This window comes from Apodemus sylvaticus, chromosome X (assembly GCF_947179515.1).
Source record: "Apodemus sylvaticus chromosome X, mApoSyl1.1, whole genome shotgun sequence".
Lineage (NCBI taxonomy): Eukaryota > Metazoa > Chordata > Mammalia > Rodentia > Muridae > Apodemus > Apodemus sylvaticus.
In genome coordinates this window covers 66791040-66809100 of record NC_067495.1, presented here as the reverse complement: position 1 = coordinate 66809100, position 18061 = coordinate 66791040, and the positions used below count along the sequence as shown (strand labels likewise).

Sequence of the window (18061 nt, the reverse complement as noted above, 5' to 3'; positions counted from 1 at the left end):
CAAATACCCTTTAACAGAGGAATGGATATAGAAAATGTGGTATATTTCCACAATGAGTATTACTCTGCCACTAAAAACAATGAACTCATGAAATTCTTAGGCAAATGGATAGAAGTAGAAAATATCATCCTGAGTGAGGTAACCCAATCACAAAAGTACACACATGGTATGTACTCACTGATAAGTGGATATTAGCCCAAAAGCTCAGGATACTCAAGATACAATTCACAGACTACACGAAGCTCAAGAAGAAGGAAGACCAAAGTGTGAGTGTTTCAGTCCTTCTCAGAAGGGGTAACAAAACACTCACAGGAGCAAATACGGAGACAAAGTGTGGATCAGAGACTGAAGGAAAGGCCTTATATTAAAATGGTTTCCTTAGATAGAGTAGGCTCCAAAGACTGAGTGGGTGTGGTGTTCTGCTTCACCATAGAATAAAGTCATCACGTATTGCCTGCCTCCCAGCATCCAATCCACAGGTGCATTCTGTCATTCTTAAGTCCCACTTGTCATTCTACTTAACTTTGTGTAGCCATACATTATCACTGTCACCACATCCCAGTGTCTTAAGGTACCATTATGTGGTGGCTTATACCCAAGAGCTTGAGTTGCCATTGTGTACTATTGTTCTAGGAACCAAATTTACAGGTCTAGTGTATTCCATCTTCCCCAGTGGTGTTTCAGTGCTGCATTCAAAACTCAGCTATGGCTACATCTTTACCTCCTATATTCAAGCCACTAGTTTATGTCTCAGAATCAAAGACCTTGGTTTTGTGGGTTATATACATTCAGATTAGTTTCAGAGAATAAACATACAGCTTAAGATTCAGGTGTTACAGTTGTTCCCAAACCCTCTAAACTCAGGATATGAGGCAATAACCACTATGAGCACTGCACACTACAATACAGTGCACCTGTGTCTTCCTTCCTGTTATCACAGACCCAAAGACAAAAATGAAACCCTTAACTAAAACTCCCCATTATGCATAAGTATTCAAAAAGCTACTGATATTGAACAATCATAGCCTATTTTGCCAAGGCTCTGCAACATAGGCACTTTAAGTACACAATTAAATACACTAAACATAATTGAATAAATTTCACAAAGACACTACACCACTATACCCACTCACAATAAGAACAACTGAGCCATGTCCAGTGGGTTCACTGGTTTTCATCTACATATAAAAATAATTCCATAAGAAAGCCACTCAGAAATGTTTAGAAGTAACTGACCTGAAAAAATTTATCAACACCAATGCAAAGATAAAAGGAGCACAGCAAAGAACCTTGAAAAACTAATAACTCTCCAGGTGAACTCAAACCAATGAAAATTTATAAACTACCTAAAGTAGAATTAAAAATAGTGATCTTAAAAAAGCTTGGTTAGAGGGCAGGAGACGGGAGAGATGGCTTAGTGGTTAAGAGCACTGACTGCTCTTCCAAAGGTCCTGAGTTCAAATCCCAGCAACCACATGGTGGCTCATAACCATCCATAATGAGATCTAATGCCCTCTTCTGGGCTATTTGAAGATGGCTACAGTGTACTTACATTAAATAAATAAATAAATAAATAAATAAATAAATAAATAAATAAATAAATAAATAAATCTTTAAAGAAAAAGAAACTTGGTTAGATACAATAAAATACAGATAAAAAATCATTATATGATATATTAAGATACATATTAATATGTACTAACTTGCATTGAGAATGAAGGAACAATAATAATTTCCCCATGAAAAAGAAAAACAAAACATATGGATGGAACTCAGTAATAAATCTGGCTTTCAAAGATGCCTAAATAAGTTCTTCAAAAGAAAGCAAAAATATACTAATTATTGACATGACAGTATATGGAATTATAAAACACAGAAGTAAATATAAACATACTCAAATTCAGAGCACTCCAATATTATACAAGTGGATAGTCATTAATATTTGTAGTATGAAGTTTAATAATAGATGCAGTTACAAATAGCTATATTAACAATAAATCGTTGAGGAATATATAACTTAACTTATATAGTATAAAAAATGTGACACCAAAATTATAAATTGTAGAATGGAGGATAAAAGCTACAGCTTTTTATATGATATATCACATTGTCAGATGAAAATAGCATCATTGTAAGGTATTTTATGTCTCACCATAATCACGGAAAAGCATAATAGATCCGAACATGATACAATGAATCAAAACATAGTACTAGCAGAATTCTGCAAAGTGTAAGATACACAGGAAGACAAAAACAAAGAACCTATTAAACAGCCAGAAAACAAGTAACAAGATGACAATAGTGAGCTCCATTATGGATTCCCTGTTTATTGATTTTATTTTGTTGAGATATATCCCCTATGTCCCTAGATTTTTAAGTCCAGCACTTTTTTGACGGAGGGATGTTAGATTTTTTCCAAAGGCCACTTCTTCATCTAATGAGGTGGTTGTGTAATTTCTATTCTTGAGTCATTATGTGGTAGACCACATTTATTGATTTTTGTATGTTGAACTATCCCTGTATCTCTGGGATAAAGCATACTTGATCCAGACCAAATGCCAACAAGGAGAGGGAAGTTGAGTATGAAGTCTCATTCCTATCTTAAAAGACATAGGCAATTGATTGCTGCTTGAAAAAAGGAGAATCTGTTTTCTTTTGTGATATATCCCCTGTTAAATTGACCATGATAATTGACCAATAGTATATAGACAGGACAAATTGTTCTTAGTAGAAATTTTTTTAAAAGAAGATTCAACTGAAAAATTTGGCTTAGACTCATAATAGTCATAGCAATACTATTATTCATAATTTTAAAAACTTGATTTCTATAAATATATCTATTTTGATAAGAAAGTATTTTAAAGCCTGGCATATGTATATGTATGCATATATATATATGCATATATATATATACATATATATATATGATAAAAATATAAATATGCACTTCTAAAATTTTGGAGCTTATAAATATTTAGAATGCATGAGAAAAGAGAAAGAGACAGAAGTACAATAATAAAAAGCATCTTCAATACTATAATTCCAATAATAATTGTACAAAATGTACTAGACTTGAATTGTATTTCAGATACTATGAATATAACAACATAAAAAATTCACTTAATACCAGTAAAATATACATTGATCTTTACTAGATGTGAAATATGTTCCAGAATGTTCTGCCACAAAATAAATCATAACAAATCTAAGGGGACTGAAATCATGTCTTCTGTTATACCTAATACCAATAATAGGAAAATAGGCATAAATAACAAGAGAAATGTACTCAACGTGCTATTGAACAACCACAGGATCAAAGGAGAAATTCAGAATTTTTATGGACAATGTTTACCCATATCTTTGAGCTGCTCTTGAGTTTGCTCAGGGGTGCTACATTTTACAGTGGCTGATGGTTAACATAGAGATCCATAATGGGTCAAAGAACTAAACATAACTGAGTACTCAGCTACAGATGGGTCATCTATAGCAACCTCATACTCTCCACAGCTCAAGAAATTTCACAGGAGAAAAAGAAAGAATGTAAGTGCCTGTAGATGAAGAAACGATCTGTAAAGTGCAGACTTCTGGGTACAACATGCCTGTTGCATGATTAAATAATAGGAAATATGGTTATTTGCATATTTCTCATAATCAAGCCAATCAAATTACCAGCCTAGATGGGAGTAATCCCTTTGGCCCCACCCATACCCAAGAGGAACTACTGGACATTGATGACTGTCAAAGGAGGGAGAATGTTAGGAAATGTAATAACTAGAACTTTGCTTGTGCCCTAGTAAATGGCCGACACCTATGTGCATATGGGACTAACTGGACCCAGAGGGTTATTAATAAAATTATTTTTTAAAAGAGGACAGCAAGTTGGGAGAAAGTTGGGATGGGTCAAGAAGGAGATGTAGAGTAGGTAATGGTGAATTGTATGATCAATTTCCATTGTAATTATTATATGAAACTTTTGAAATAATAATAAATTGAATGAAAAATTAAAATATCTTTGGGCAAACCAGGGGAGGGAAATATTCAGTCAAACATGTAGGATGCAGGAAAAAAACACTCTAATTGAAAATTCTAAACTACCTACATTAATACAAAGAATGATTCCAAAAATAACAACTTATTATGCCTTGAGTCACTAAAATAGAAAAATGTGTGCCAAGTTCATAAACTGGAACTAGCAATAAAAATGAAAACAGAAAGAAGTATAACAAAGAACAAAAAAGAAAATATGAGAATTTTAAAATCCCTAAGAGCTGGTTTATTTTAATAAAACTAGCCATCAGGGTCTTACCTAGCATTGCTAACTTTAAAAAATAGAATACACGTGCCCATGTCCTCAAGGCTCTTCCCCCATTTCTTTTCTATTAGTTTCAGTGTGTTTGGTTTTATGTGGAGGTTCTTGATCCACTTGGACTTGAGCTTAGTACAAGGAGATAAGAATGGATCAACTTGCATTCTTTTGCATGCTGACCTCCAGTTGAACCAGCACCATTTGTTGAAAAGGGTATCTTTTTTCTACTAGATAGTTGTACTTCCTTTATCAAAGCTCAAGTGAACGTAATTCTGTGGGTTCATTTCCAGGTCTTCGATTCTATTCCATTGATCTACTTGCCTGTCACTGTACCAATGCCATGCAGTTTTTAACACAATTGCTCTGTAATACTGCTTGAGGTCAGGGATACTGATTCCCCCAGAAATTCTTTTACTGTTGAGAATAGTTTTAGTTATCCTGGTTTTTTATTATTCCAGATGAATTTGAGAATTGCTCTTTCTATGTCTATGAAGAATTGAGTTGGGATTTTGATGGGGATTACATTGAATCTGTATATTGCTTTTCGCAAGATGGCCATCTTTACTATATTAATCCTGCCAATCCAAGAACATGGAAGATTTTTCCATCTTCTGAGGTCTTCTTCGAGTTCTTTCTTCAAACACTTGAAGTTCCTATCATACAGACCTTTCACTTGCTTGGTTAGAGTCACACCAAGATACTTTATATTGTTGGTGGCTATTGTGAAGGGTGTCATTTCCCTAATTTCCTTCTCTGCCTGTTTATCATTTGAGTATAGGAAGGCTACTGATTTGGTAGAGTTAATTTTATATCCAGCCACTTTGCTGAAGTTGTTTATCAGCTGTAGGAGTTCTCTGGTAGAGTTTTTTGTATCGCTTAAGTAAACTATCATATCATCTGCAAATAGTTATAGTTTTACTTCTTCCTTTCCAATTTGTATCCCCTTGGCCTCCTTTTGTTTTTTAATTGCTCTGGCTAGAACTTCAAGTACTATATTGAATAAATATGGAGAGAGAGGGCAGCCTTGTCTAGTCCCTGATTTTAGTGGGATTGTTTCAAGTTTCTCTCCATTTAGTTTGATGTTGGCTACTGGTTTGCTGTATATTGCTTTTATTAAGTTTAGGTATGGGCCTTGAATTCCTGTTCTTTCCAATACTTTTAGCATGAAAGGATGCTGAATTTTATTCAGCAAGTGCTTTTTCAGTATCTAATGAAATGGCCATGTGTTTTTTTCTTTGAATTTGTTTATATAGTGGATTACATTGATGGATTCCCATATATTGAACCATCCCTGCATCCCTGGGATGAAGTCTACTTGATCATGGTGGGTGATTGTTTTGATGTGTTCTTGGATTCAGTTGGGAAGAATTTTATTGATTATTTTTGCATCGATATTCATAAGGGAAATTGGTCTAAGGTTCTCTTTTTTGTTGGATCTTTGGGTGGTTTTGGTATCAGCGAAATTGTGGCTTCATAGAACGAGTTGGGTAATGTTCTTTCTGTTTCTATTTTGTGGAATAGTTTGAAGAGTATTAGCATTAGGTCTCCTTTGAATGTCTGATAGAATTCTGCACTAAAGCCATCTGGTCCTGTGCTTTTTTTGGTTGGGATACTGTCAATAACCACTTCTATTTCTTTACCAACAAATTGGGAAAAGATCTTTACCAACACTACATCTGACAGAGGGTTTATATCCAAGATATACAAAGAACTCAAGAAGTCAGACCCCCTGGTCTGGAGAGGTGGCTCAGTGGTTAAGAGCACCGACTGCTCTTCCAGAGGTCCTGAGTTCAATTCCCAGCAACCACATGGTGGCTCCCAACCATCCGTAATGGGGTCTGGTGCCCTCTTCTGGTGTGTGTGTCTGAAGACAGCAACGGTAGTGTACTCATCCATAAAATAAACAACAACAAAAAATTACTTACTTTGCCGGGCAGTGGTGGCGCACGCCTGTAATCCCAGCACTCTGGGAGGCAGAGGCAGGCAGATTTCTGAGTTCGAGGCCAGCCTGGTTTACAGAGTGAGTTCCAGGACAGCCAGGGCTATACAGAGAAACCCTGTCTCAAAAAAAAAAAAAAAAAAAAAAAAAAAAAAAAAAAAAAAAAAAAAGAAGTCAGACCCCAGAGAACCAAATATCCCCCTTAAAAATGGGGTACAGAGCTAAACAAAGAATTTTCACCTGAGAAACTTTGAATGGCTGAGAAGCACCTAAAGAAATGTTCAGCATCCTTAGTCATCAGGGAAATGCAAATCAAAACGACCCTGAGATTTCACCTCACACCAGTCAGAATAGCTAAGATCAAAAACTCAGGAGAAAACAGGTGCTGGTGAGGATGTGGAGAAAGAGGAACACTCCTCCACTGCTGGTGGGGTTGAAAGCTGGTACTCCTACTCTGGAAATCAGTCTGGCATTTCCTCAGAAAACTGGAATTGATACTTGCAGAAGACCCCGCTATACCACTCCTGGGCATATACCAAGAGTAGTCCCCAGCAGGTAATAAGGATACATGCTCCTCCATGTTCATAGCAGCCCTATTTATAATAGCCAGAAGCTGGAAAGAACCCAGATGTCTCTCAACGGAAGAATGGATGCAAAAAAATGTGGTATATATACACAATGGAGTACTATTCAGCCATTAGAAACAATGAATTCATGAAATTCTTAGACAAATGGATGGAACTGGAGAACATCATCCTAAGTGAGGTAACCCAATGTCAAAAGAACACTCATGGTATGCTCTCACTGATATTAGCCTACAAGCTTGGAATACCCAAGATACAATTCACATATCAAATGATGCCCAAGAAGAAGGAAGGAGTGGCCCAGGTCCTGGAAAGACTCAGTGCAGCAGTGTAGAGGAATACCAGGACAGGGAAGTGGGAAGGGGTGGATGGGGGAACAGGGGGAGGGAAGAGGAGGGACTTTCAGGGAGGGGGGAATCCAGGAAACAGAAAATCACTTGAAATGTAAATAAAGAATATATGGAATAAAAAATAGGATTCTTAATATTAATATATGAATGCGAAAATATTGATTTCAAAAACTTGAAAGTAGTATACTTACATAGTAGAAAGTTCTGGCATGCTCTTGCATAGTCATGTGACTATTGATAATCATACTGCTTATTTTAAAAGACTGAATGAAAAATTTTCAAAATAGTGTAGGCCCCAGGGAGTTTAGAGGTGGCAGGGTAGTGGGTGAAGACATCCTTGTGGAAACAGGGGGCAGGAAGTAGTTGTGGGATGTGGAACAGTCAGAGGGTGGACCAGGAGGGGAATAAAATCTGGAGTATAAATAAATAAATAAATAAATAAATAAATAAATAAATAAATAGTTAAATTATTTTTTTCAAAATAGGAAATGATAAATATTTGAGGTAACAGATACATTTGACCTAATTTAAACATTCTATACTATGTATCTGTACTGAAACATCATCTGATAACCCATAATTGTATGCATATATAGATTTCATGTTTCATCTATCCATTAAAAATAAACCTAGGAAGGAACCACAATGTTGGATTTTAAGAAACAATTAGATGATATGCCGTATTTGATTGATATGATTGGGAGGCCTGCCTTTTCCTGAAGGGAAAATGTAGAGGAGTGGATGAGTAGGAAGGGGCTTGAGGGATGGGAGAGGCAGAGGGAGGGAGGGAAAACTCCAGTCTAGTTGTCATATATGAGAGGATAAATTAATTTTAACCTAAATGAACAAGTAGAATCTTGAAACTTCTCAGTGAGTAGGAATTCAAACAAGCAGAAACTCACTTCTGTGTGAGATACATGACTGAGTGAAAGCAGTGAAGTTTAATATTGACAGAGACTTGAAGATACCCAGAGCTTCTTCCTTTTAAATTTGGAAAGTTGATGAGAAACAACACCTCAACCCTAAGCCCAGTGTGGCCCAAGTGCATGAGAGAGGAAGAGAGTAATACGGAGAGAAAGGGGAACAGATGTAGTGAGAAAAAAGGTCACAGAAACATTGCAAACAGAAATGTTTCTTTGAGCCCAGAGCTGCATGGCACACTCTCATATGAAAGGTTATTACCTGATATCTCAATATAAAAGCCTGGTGTTGTAACCTATAACCATTTTCAGAAGGTACTATTCAAACTTCTTAATCAGGGGTACATTTCCAAGCTACTTGCCAATATCTACTCTATACCTCAGGGTAGTCCCAGAAGAAAACAACTGAAGCAAGGTCATTGAAAAATATATTTAAATAGGGGTTGAAGGTGTGAAACAAAGACTAGCTCCCTTTCCTTTCAATACCAGTAGCTCAAGCAGTCAGCTAAAGGAGGTGGGACAACTGAGCAGGTATATGTGATCATACAAAGAATCGCGGTCTCAGAAAACTCTGGTCTCATCAAACAAATATAATCAGTTTCTTTTCCTACCTGATAGGCTTTACAGGAGTTGTGATATCCAGAAATGAAAAGAGATCATCGTCAGCCTGGTTCTGGAAATACTGAAGCTAGTTGTCTGGAATAAACTAAATGAGGGACCTTTGGATGGAAACAGAGGGGAAATGTTATTGAGTGAAGTAGCCCAGACCCAGGAAAATAAATGTCACATGTTCTTTGTCATATTTGGAGTCTTTAGGTTTGTGTGTTTAATTTAGGTTTGAAGTGCTGGTAGTATTCAGGAAACTAGAAAATAACCTTTGAGTGATGAGAAAGAAACATCATAAGAAAGGGAGGATAGTAGAAAAAAGATGACATGAAAGGGAAAGAGGAACTAACAAAGGGAGCACGTCTATGTAACTAATACTAAAGATGTCTGAAAATGTTATGTGGACTATTCTATAAATTTAAAAAAAATAACATTTTAAAAAGTAGTCTGAACAAAAGTACCTGTCTTAGTTAGGGTTTCTATTGCTGTGAAGCCATTCTCATAAAAGAAAACATTTCATTGGACCTGCCTTACAGTTCAGAAATTTAGTTAATTATTTTCATAGCAGAAAGAATGGTTGCATGCAGGCAGACATGATGCTGGAGAGGTAGCTGTGAGTTCTACATCTGCATCCATAGGCAGCAGTAAGAGAAATGCCACACTGAGCTTGGCTTGAGTATCTGAGACATCAAGTAATGTACTTTTTCCAACAAGGCTACACCTACTCCAACAAAGTCACACCTCCTAATAGTGCCACTCTCTATGGGCCTATGGGAATCATTTTTATTGAAACCACCACATCCCACTCCCTGGACCCAACAGGCTTGTAGCCATATCATAATGTAAACTACATTTAGCCCAACTTTAAATAGGACCATTCATAGTCTATAAAAGTCTAAGCCCTGTTTAAAACCCAAATTCTGCGACTCATGCAATCTCTTAACTCTAATAAGCTATGAAATGAAAATCAAAAAGTAGATAACATACTTCTATGTAATGGCACAGAATAAGCATTACTGCTCTAAAAAGGAGGAAGGGGAGCATAATGAGGAAATACTGGACCAAAGCAAGACCAAAACCCATCTGTACAAACTCCAAACTATGCATCTCCTGATTTAATCTTCAGATCTCCAACTCCTTTCAGCTATGTTGACAGCAAGACCCTTTTCTTGAGATGGTTCCACTTCCTGTTAACAGCTTTCCTCAGCAAGTATCCCAGGACTCAGGCATCTCCAACATTTTGGGGTCTCCATGGCAACTTGAGCTTTATCTTAACAGCTTTACACAATGGACTCTCTAGGCCTCTGTTCAGGAACACCCCTGATACATGCCTGGTCTCAGCAGGTTTCCTTAGTCACAGAGTAAGATTCTGTGATCTATTTCTTATATCCTTGACTCTAAAGCCAGAACCATGTGGTTGAAGCTGTCAAGTTCCACTGCCTGTTGTGGCTGGAACATAGTCCCCTCGTTCAATTACATCTAAACCAAATTTCTGTTTTTTAATTGTACTCAGAGCCTATGAAAATTACTATTAATACAGTCACTATGTTTTACATTACATTCCAAGAATATATTAATCTTGTAACTGAACTAATACTCTTGGATGACTGTCTTTTTACTTTTTTCAGCTGCTAATCACAATTCTGTATCTTGGATTCTGAGTCGGATTTTTAAATACTGTAGGTAAGCAAGACAATAGAAGACTTGTCTTTGGCATATTTCACCTAGCATAATACCCTCCATATAAACTTGTTTTGTTGAAAACATGACATCCCCAGCCCTATTGAGGGAATTCTGAACTATTTTCTACCTTAGCTAGGAGAAGTGTGATGCAAAGTTGTATGCCTATGGTGCAAGGTCCTTTAAATGCTAAATAATATTCCATTATATATACAAACATATACCAATCATATTTTTTCCACCCATCCTTCCATCAAAAGATACTTAAGCTGTTTCAACACTTTGACTGAGTTGATGAATTTGGCATACTCTTCAGAAAGTACTTTATTCATATTTTCATGCTTCAAATTGAACCCAGGACTGCCTGAATGGAAGGCAAAGTACCCTTTCCATTACCCACTGAAAATGAGAATAAGATTATAACAGTATCTGTAGTCCCTAGATTCACGCAATTCAGAAACCCCAAAATGGTTTATTGACAATGTATTGGGATGTCAAAATTAATGCTCTAATGCAAAACTATGTTTTGTTTTGTTTGGTTTGGTTTGGTTTGGTTGCTTTGGTTTTACTTTGTGAGTTATAGTCTGTCACAACGGATCAGCTGTTCAATTATACAAGCAAAATAGCAATAGGCATTACCAAAAAGTATGAATTAATTTCGTATTTTGTGCCTTTTTCTATCACAGTTCAAGTATTACAATGGTGTCACCATTTTTCACATGGCTACATGTCCTACACAGAGCTATCAGCTTCGTCTCCTTAATTGTTTAATCATGTCTACTATCTTGCTTGAAACCTTTGGTGACCCATAACAATGCATCAGTTCTGTGGTACACTCTTACTCAGATCTCAAAGTATTACTTCTCTGCCCCCAATTGGTACTGTACTTTAAGTAAACTAATCATCTCAGTCTCTAAACACATTAGAATGTTTTATCTCTAAGTCTTTGTATAAATCAATTCATCTCCATAAACTCCACTTCCACTTCTGTCAGTTGAATTTTTACCCAATTTTCTGTCAATGTATTGTTCAAAGTTCACATCTTTCTTACTTTGTTGGAGAAGATCATTATGCTTTTTGAACATTCAGAATATGTAGTGATTTACATTATATTGGGATTTTATTTCTGTCTACTTGTCTCATCTAATGTGCCCCTTCAACCTCTGGATAGCAAGTATAAGTCATGTGTGTGCGTGTGAGTGTGCGTGCATGTGCGTGTGTGTGTGTGTGTGTGTATGTGTGTGTGTGCGTGTGTGACATATATATGTATATATATACACATATATATATGACATAAATGCATATGATATCTATGTATATGTAATTGTTATTGAATTGAATGGAATGGAATGGAATGGAATTGAACTGAAGTGAATTGAATCTTATGGGCATCAAGTTTTAAGATACACACAAACAAATATGATTTGAACAAGACATCTTAGCAATTTATGTATATCATTGCCTCAAAGAATATGATATTCTTTGCTTTTTTAAATTAAATGTCCACCTATGTTGTTAAAATAAATCCATTTTAGTGGTAATTTTTAGTGTGGATCAAACATTAATGATGGTATTAAATTTTTGAGTTCTCAAAATCATCTTTAAAAATTCTATGATTCTTTTCTGTATTTTAGTCAAATTATTTTAAGCTTGTTTTTACATTCATAAAGCAACTGTCATACCTCTATTCATGAGAGATTTCCTCTATCTGTCAAGAGGAAAGAGCAAGAGATAAATAAGCTGGGCTTCAGTTCCGGCTCTGCTGTAAAATGTAGATAAAAATCCTTGCCTCAGAGGATTTTTGCAAGAGCCAAGGGCAAGAATACACGTGAAGTGAATGCTTTTGAAATAGAGAAAAACAAGACACTGAAGTCAGGTATTGTTACATGCTTCACTGATCTTTAATGAAAATATTAGATCAGCACAATGCATTAAAAACATAATTAGATTAAGTCATATGAAAGTCTTCCTTTTCTTCCTTGGTTGAAAAATGTATAGATCCCAGAACAGTTGATCTGATCAAGTCATCTTAGCAACCAAAAAAATAAACAAGAATAAACAATTCAATTGCTAAGTGAATAACCTTCCAAAAATCAGCCTGACTTGTCAAATCTGGATTCAGATTTATTCCAAGTGTTTTCCCTTGCTCTTTGCATTTCAGTCTAATGATATTTTAGAATATACAGAAACAGGAAGCCAGTAATGCTTTTGCTGAAGTCATCCTTGGTCCCTTTCCTTCATCAGATCTCTTGCAGCTGTGTGGTAACTTATACCAGATTCTCATGGGGGAAAATGTGCGTATTGATTCAAGAAGTTACCATAGAATCTGGCAACATCATATTGTTTTTCTCTAATTCAATCATTTATCTCATCACTCTTATGTAAAAGAAGTTTGGTGAACAAAATATGGAACATTTTACATTTATCCAGAATCCTTGAAAGTCACAGAAAGGGTAAGGTTCTGAGGGTATGAAAATGTCATTCAACAGAGAAGCAAGTTTTCTAACCCAGAAAGATTTTATATGTTCCAAAGCTATCACCTCAAAAATATGACCATGTAGGTTTCACAATAGAAGTGTTATTTAGTCACATTGTTAACAAAAAGCCATCCCTATCTCTGTCTTCCAGTCATCAACACATCTTCCTAGAAAAGTTGGTATATTTCATGAAGGAAAAAAAAAAACAACATAAAAACCAGCAAAGATCTATTGATAATATTTAATAGTTATGAGGAAGTACGGAATCATCTGTGCTCAATGTTTTGGAGGATGATTAGGCAATGTCTAGAAGCACTTTAAAACTATACAGCCACTGACCGCAATTCAACTTTTGTAAAATCCTCACTCAAATGTTTATAAACACAGCAATAAGCAGATATTCAATGAAATGGTGCCTTGCTATTTTGAACTTATTCTGAGACAATTGCAGCAGCATTAAATCATCATAGTATATAAGTAGTATAAACCTAATACATTGAAACCACTAATGAAAGACCTTAACTTGCTTTTTGCCTGTTGACCAGATAACATTAGAACTATCTGCATTACCTATGCAGCATAGGTTTTTAAATTATTTTTACCTAAACATGTCTCTTTTTGGTAATGGCAAGCGTGTTTTTTTTTTTAAGAAAAAAAAAGTGGCCTGTTTTTTCTCAACACACCTTTAATGGTTTTTTAATTGTTTCATATCTGGTCAAGTTGAGATTTTTAAGAACTTCATTTTTAATTTGTAATAAAGTTTACAACTTGACTTCTTCAAAAAAGTCAACAAACCACAAACACCTGTTAATAAAGGTCTTAAATAATAATAAAAATGAAACCACTAATGAAATCCAGCACAGCAAGGATTTTACATACTTTACACCTATTAATATATTCAAATATAGCCACTACCCAATTATATAGAAATTGGAATTATGAAGGAAAATAATTACTGGGATTGGAGAGATGTCTTAGCAGTTAAGAACACTAGCTGCTCTTCTAGAGGACCCAGGTTTGATTCCAGGATCCACATGGCAGCTAAAAACCATCTACAACTCTGGTTCCAGGGAATACTACACCCTATTCTGGCCTCCAAGTCACTGAACAAAAATAGTACCCAGATATGCATGCAGGCAGGCAAAACACTCACGCACATAAAATTTTAAAATGATAATAAATCTCAGAAATAAAAAATACTTGCTTTTTTGTTGGAGTAATACTGAAAACAAATAACCAGAGTTCTAATGTATCCAATAAAACACTGAATGTTTCATGAAAGACCTAGTACTCTTCTTATTCCATCCTATCTATCACTTCTCTTACTGTGTGATATGGTCCTATTTGAGTACCTCAAATATGATCAAAGATGCTTAGGAGACTGGACATTCCAAAAACCCTAAAATAGAGATTCATTACAAACTAAGCACTCTTACATTTATATCTTCAAAAAAGTATAGTTTTCTAATCTCAAATTGGTATTCCACAAAAGCTCACTGAATGCATCTTCTTCATTGTTTCAGACACACTCAAATATACACTTCAATATATCTGAAAAAGAACTTAACAGTTTTCCTTCAAACATTTTTCTTTTGTACTCAAAGAACGTTGACTATATTCCTTCACTTTGTTCTCTCTTGCTTTCTCTCTCTGCCTGTCCTCTGTCTCTCTGTCTCTGTCTCTGTCTCTGTCTCTCTGTCTCTGACTCTGTCTCTCTCTCTCTCTCTCTCTCTCTCTCTCTGTCTGTCTCTCTGTCTGTCTGTCTTCTCCCTCTCTCTACTATTGCTTTGAAACAGGATCTCTCACTGAAGCAATTCATTGTTTAGCTAGGTTGTCCTATCAAAGAACTATTGGGTTTAGATCAGCCTCCCTCTTCCCCTAGTGTTGGGGTTACAGGGACAAACTGCTATGTGTGGCTTTTACATAGTTGCTAGGGTTTCAGCTACAGGTTCTCCTGGTTTTAGAGCAAGCACTCTCATTCAGTGAGCCATCTCCTAGGCCATTCATTATTTGATCTCTGAACATTCTTTTTACTGTATTGAGTATTCCTTGTGCCCATTAATATTTATCTACTTTGGGTCATCATCATTCAGCCTGTATGATAACATTTTGTCTACCATCAAAGGTAATGTAAGTAATCCAAATAATTCAAGTAATAACGGAGCAATTACTTGTGTTTCTCACATTCCAGTGGTTACCATTTGTGTATAAAATAAGTCTCTATATATTAGAATTGCTTTAAATGTTGTATGGAACCTATACCCAAGTTACCTGTTCAGTTTTAACTTTTATATTAGAGTTTCTTCTCCAGGTACAATGAAGATTTATATTCTAGTACTTACTGTTGTATTGAACAGACTGTCTCTTCTCAGAAAAATATCATCCTTATATTATTTTCTTATTGGTTCTGTTGTTTTCAGATCAGCCAACATAATCTTTGATTGAGATAAGGCTTTATAGAACGCTGAAGACATTTTTTTGGCCAAGAACTGAGATGTTTTATATAAGCATTTATGGCAACGTATTTTCATTACTCATGATGGATAAGGTCCAACCAGTCATAAAAGTCATTTGTTTGCTGAAATTCATTTTGTTTTCTCTTGGATTTTATTATCAGCAACTTTATATGTACTGTCATTTCACATAGAGAGAAGAAAACTATATTAACCACAGGCAACCCCCATTATTGGTCACATAACTTCACTCCAATGAGTCCTTTCTTTATAGATGAAATAGATATTAAGAATAAATACTTAATTTAAAAGGATTTGTAAATTGAGCGAATGCACTAGGCTAGGAGTCAGAGCAGTGTATCACTCAACCCTAAGCAGAGAAGCTTCTTGTAGAAAATGGTAATGAATGCAGAGACCCAACATTGTACAGAAAGAGTGAAAGACTTTAAGAGCACTCAACTCTAAATAGGATGTCTTTTTCATCCCTCTCCATGCAAGGCTCATAGATCTATGCAGAAGGGAAAGCAGAAAGATTATAAGAACCAGAGGTGGTAGACAACTCTTAGAGAACAGCATCTTCCATACACAACAGGGCTATTACATATGTGAACTCAACAGACACTATGACAGTATGCACAAAACCTGCAGGTTCAAACCAGACAAAACCCTAGCCCTGAGAAGGGGAAGTAGACATGGGGTTCCACCACTAAGCAAGAAGATATCTACAGTTAATACTGACTGGAAAAGGGAAATTCAGTTTTCTACAATAAAAGTCACTTGATATATAAACCATACTCGAGAGTACACCCCCATTCTCAGGAGTTGTTGACATATACAAAACCGACTCCATGTTAGTTTGCTTACTTTCTTTTTGTTTTGTCTCTTGATATTGTTTGTTTTATTGAATTTTTGTTTGTTGATTTTTCTTTTTTTTCCTGGGGGACATGATATTGGATGAGAATAGAGGAAGGGAGAGAGTATGATCAAAATACATTGCATGCAAAATATTTTAAAACAATGAAAAGTTTGTGAAAATTAAATAAAGCAAAGTAGTAAAATAAAATGCAATGTGACCAATAAAGAATCTCTGTGTCTCTCTTTGTGTCTCGATCTATCATCTATCTATCTATATATTTTATCACTTTGTTTGTATGTGTAAAATCAGAACTATTAGAACTGTATTTAGTGGTATTTTCCCCCACTCAACCATAACAAAGTAAGTCCTTAAATTTTGGTGACTTTTTAAATTTACATTTCAGCTGCAGTTTCCTCTCTCTCATCTCTTCCCAGATCCTCCTCCCATTTCCCACCCACCCCCCAATACACACACACACACACACACACACACATTTGGTTCTATCCTAGATCTCTAGGCTATCCAGTCACTAGTTCCTGACCCTCCAGGTAGAATTATGAGTCTGAGGCTGGACCAATCATGGATTGGTTACTCCAAGTTCTATACCACCTTTACCCTAGCACATCTTATAGGCAGGACAAAGTGCAGGTCAAAATTTGTACTGGGCTGGTGTCCCAGTTACTCCACTGGAAGTCTTGCCTGCTTACAGAAGATGATCATTTCAGGCTCTGTATCATCCATTGCTAAGAGTCTTACCTAAAGTCACCCTCACAGATTCCTGGGAGTTCCCATTGCCCTAAGGTTTCTAGCCTACAGATGCCTTCTGATTCCAGTTATCTCTCTCAGTACTCTCCCTTGGTTCTCCATGCTCCTACTGTTTCTTCCTGTTCCCATTTCTACCTCCACCTCCACCCCATTCAGTCCCCTCCCCCATCCACCACTGATGTCTATTCTATTTCCCCTTTACAGTGACATTCATATGTCCCCCTTGAGGCCTCCTTGTTACTTAGTTTCTCTGAGTTTGCAGATTACAGAATGGTTATCTTTTACCTTATAGCTAATATACACTTGTCTTTTCTAGGTTTGGGTTACCTTATTTAGGATGATCTTTTCTAGTTTCCCTTTGCCTACAAATTTCATAATGACATTGTTTTTATCAGCTGAGTGACACTTTATTGTATAAATATACAACAGCTTTTTATCCATTCTTCAGTTTAAGGACATCTAGGTTGTTTCCAGATTCTAGATACTATGAATAAAGCTGTTACAAACATAGTTGAACAATCATCCTTGTGGTATGGTGGGGCATCCTTTGGGTATTTGCCTGGAGGTGGTATAGCTGGGTCTTGAGGTAGATCAATTCCCAGTTTTCAGAAAAAAAATGCCATATTGATTTCCAAGTACAAGTTTGCACTCCCAACAGCAATGGGTGAGTGTTCCCCTTGCTCCACATTCTCACCAGCCTGACCTGTCGCTTGTGATTTTGATCTTAGCCATTCAGACAGGTGGGAATCTCAAAGTTGTTTTGATCTTTTAGTATTTCTTGGCCAGTTGAGATTCCTCTGCTGAGAATTCTGTTTAGATCTGTACCTCCATTTTTAATTGGATTATTTGGCTTGTTGATGTCTAGTTTCTTGAGTTATGTATATGTTTTGGATAGCAGTCCTTTGTCAGATGAGGGATTGGTGAAGGTGTCTTTCCAATCTGTATGCTGACATTTTGTCCTATTGATGGTATCCTTTGCCTTAAAGAAGATTTTCCGTTTCATGAGGTTGGCACTTTAATATTAAAATATCTCCCACAATCATTTTTTCCTGTACTCTCATTGTTATATTTTCACTTTTTCTTTGTTTCCATAGCTTTCTTAATATTTATGTCCCCTGTAATGAT

General features: G+C 36.0%; 1 protein-coding gene across 4 annotated transcripts in view; it reads right to left on the bottom strand.

Annotated features, from left to right (window-relative positions):
* LOC127675307 (putative P2Y purinoceptor 10) overlaps window positions 1-18061 on the bottom strand; it is a 92735-nt gene that overhangs the window by 33716 nt on the left and 40958 nt on the right. The window contains exon 2 of one of the 4 annotated variants that reach the window (XM_052171384.1): window positions 8711-8818. The exons of the other annotated variants lie outside the window; for them this stretch is intronic. The gene's annotated coding sequence lies outside the window, so the exon portion shown is untranslated. The remainder of the gene's footprint in view (window positions 1-8710; window positions 8819-18061) is intronic. 4 annotated transcript variants of the gene reach the window in all.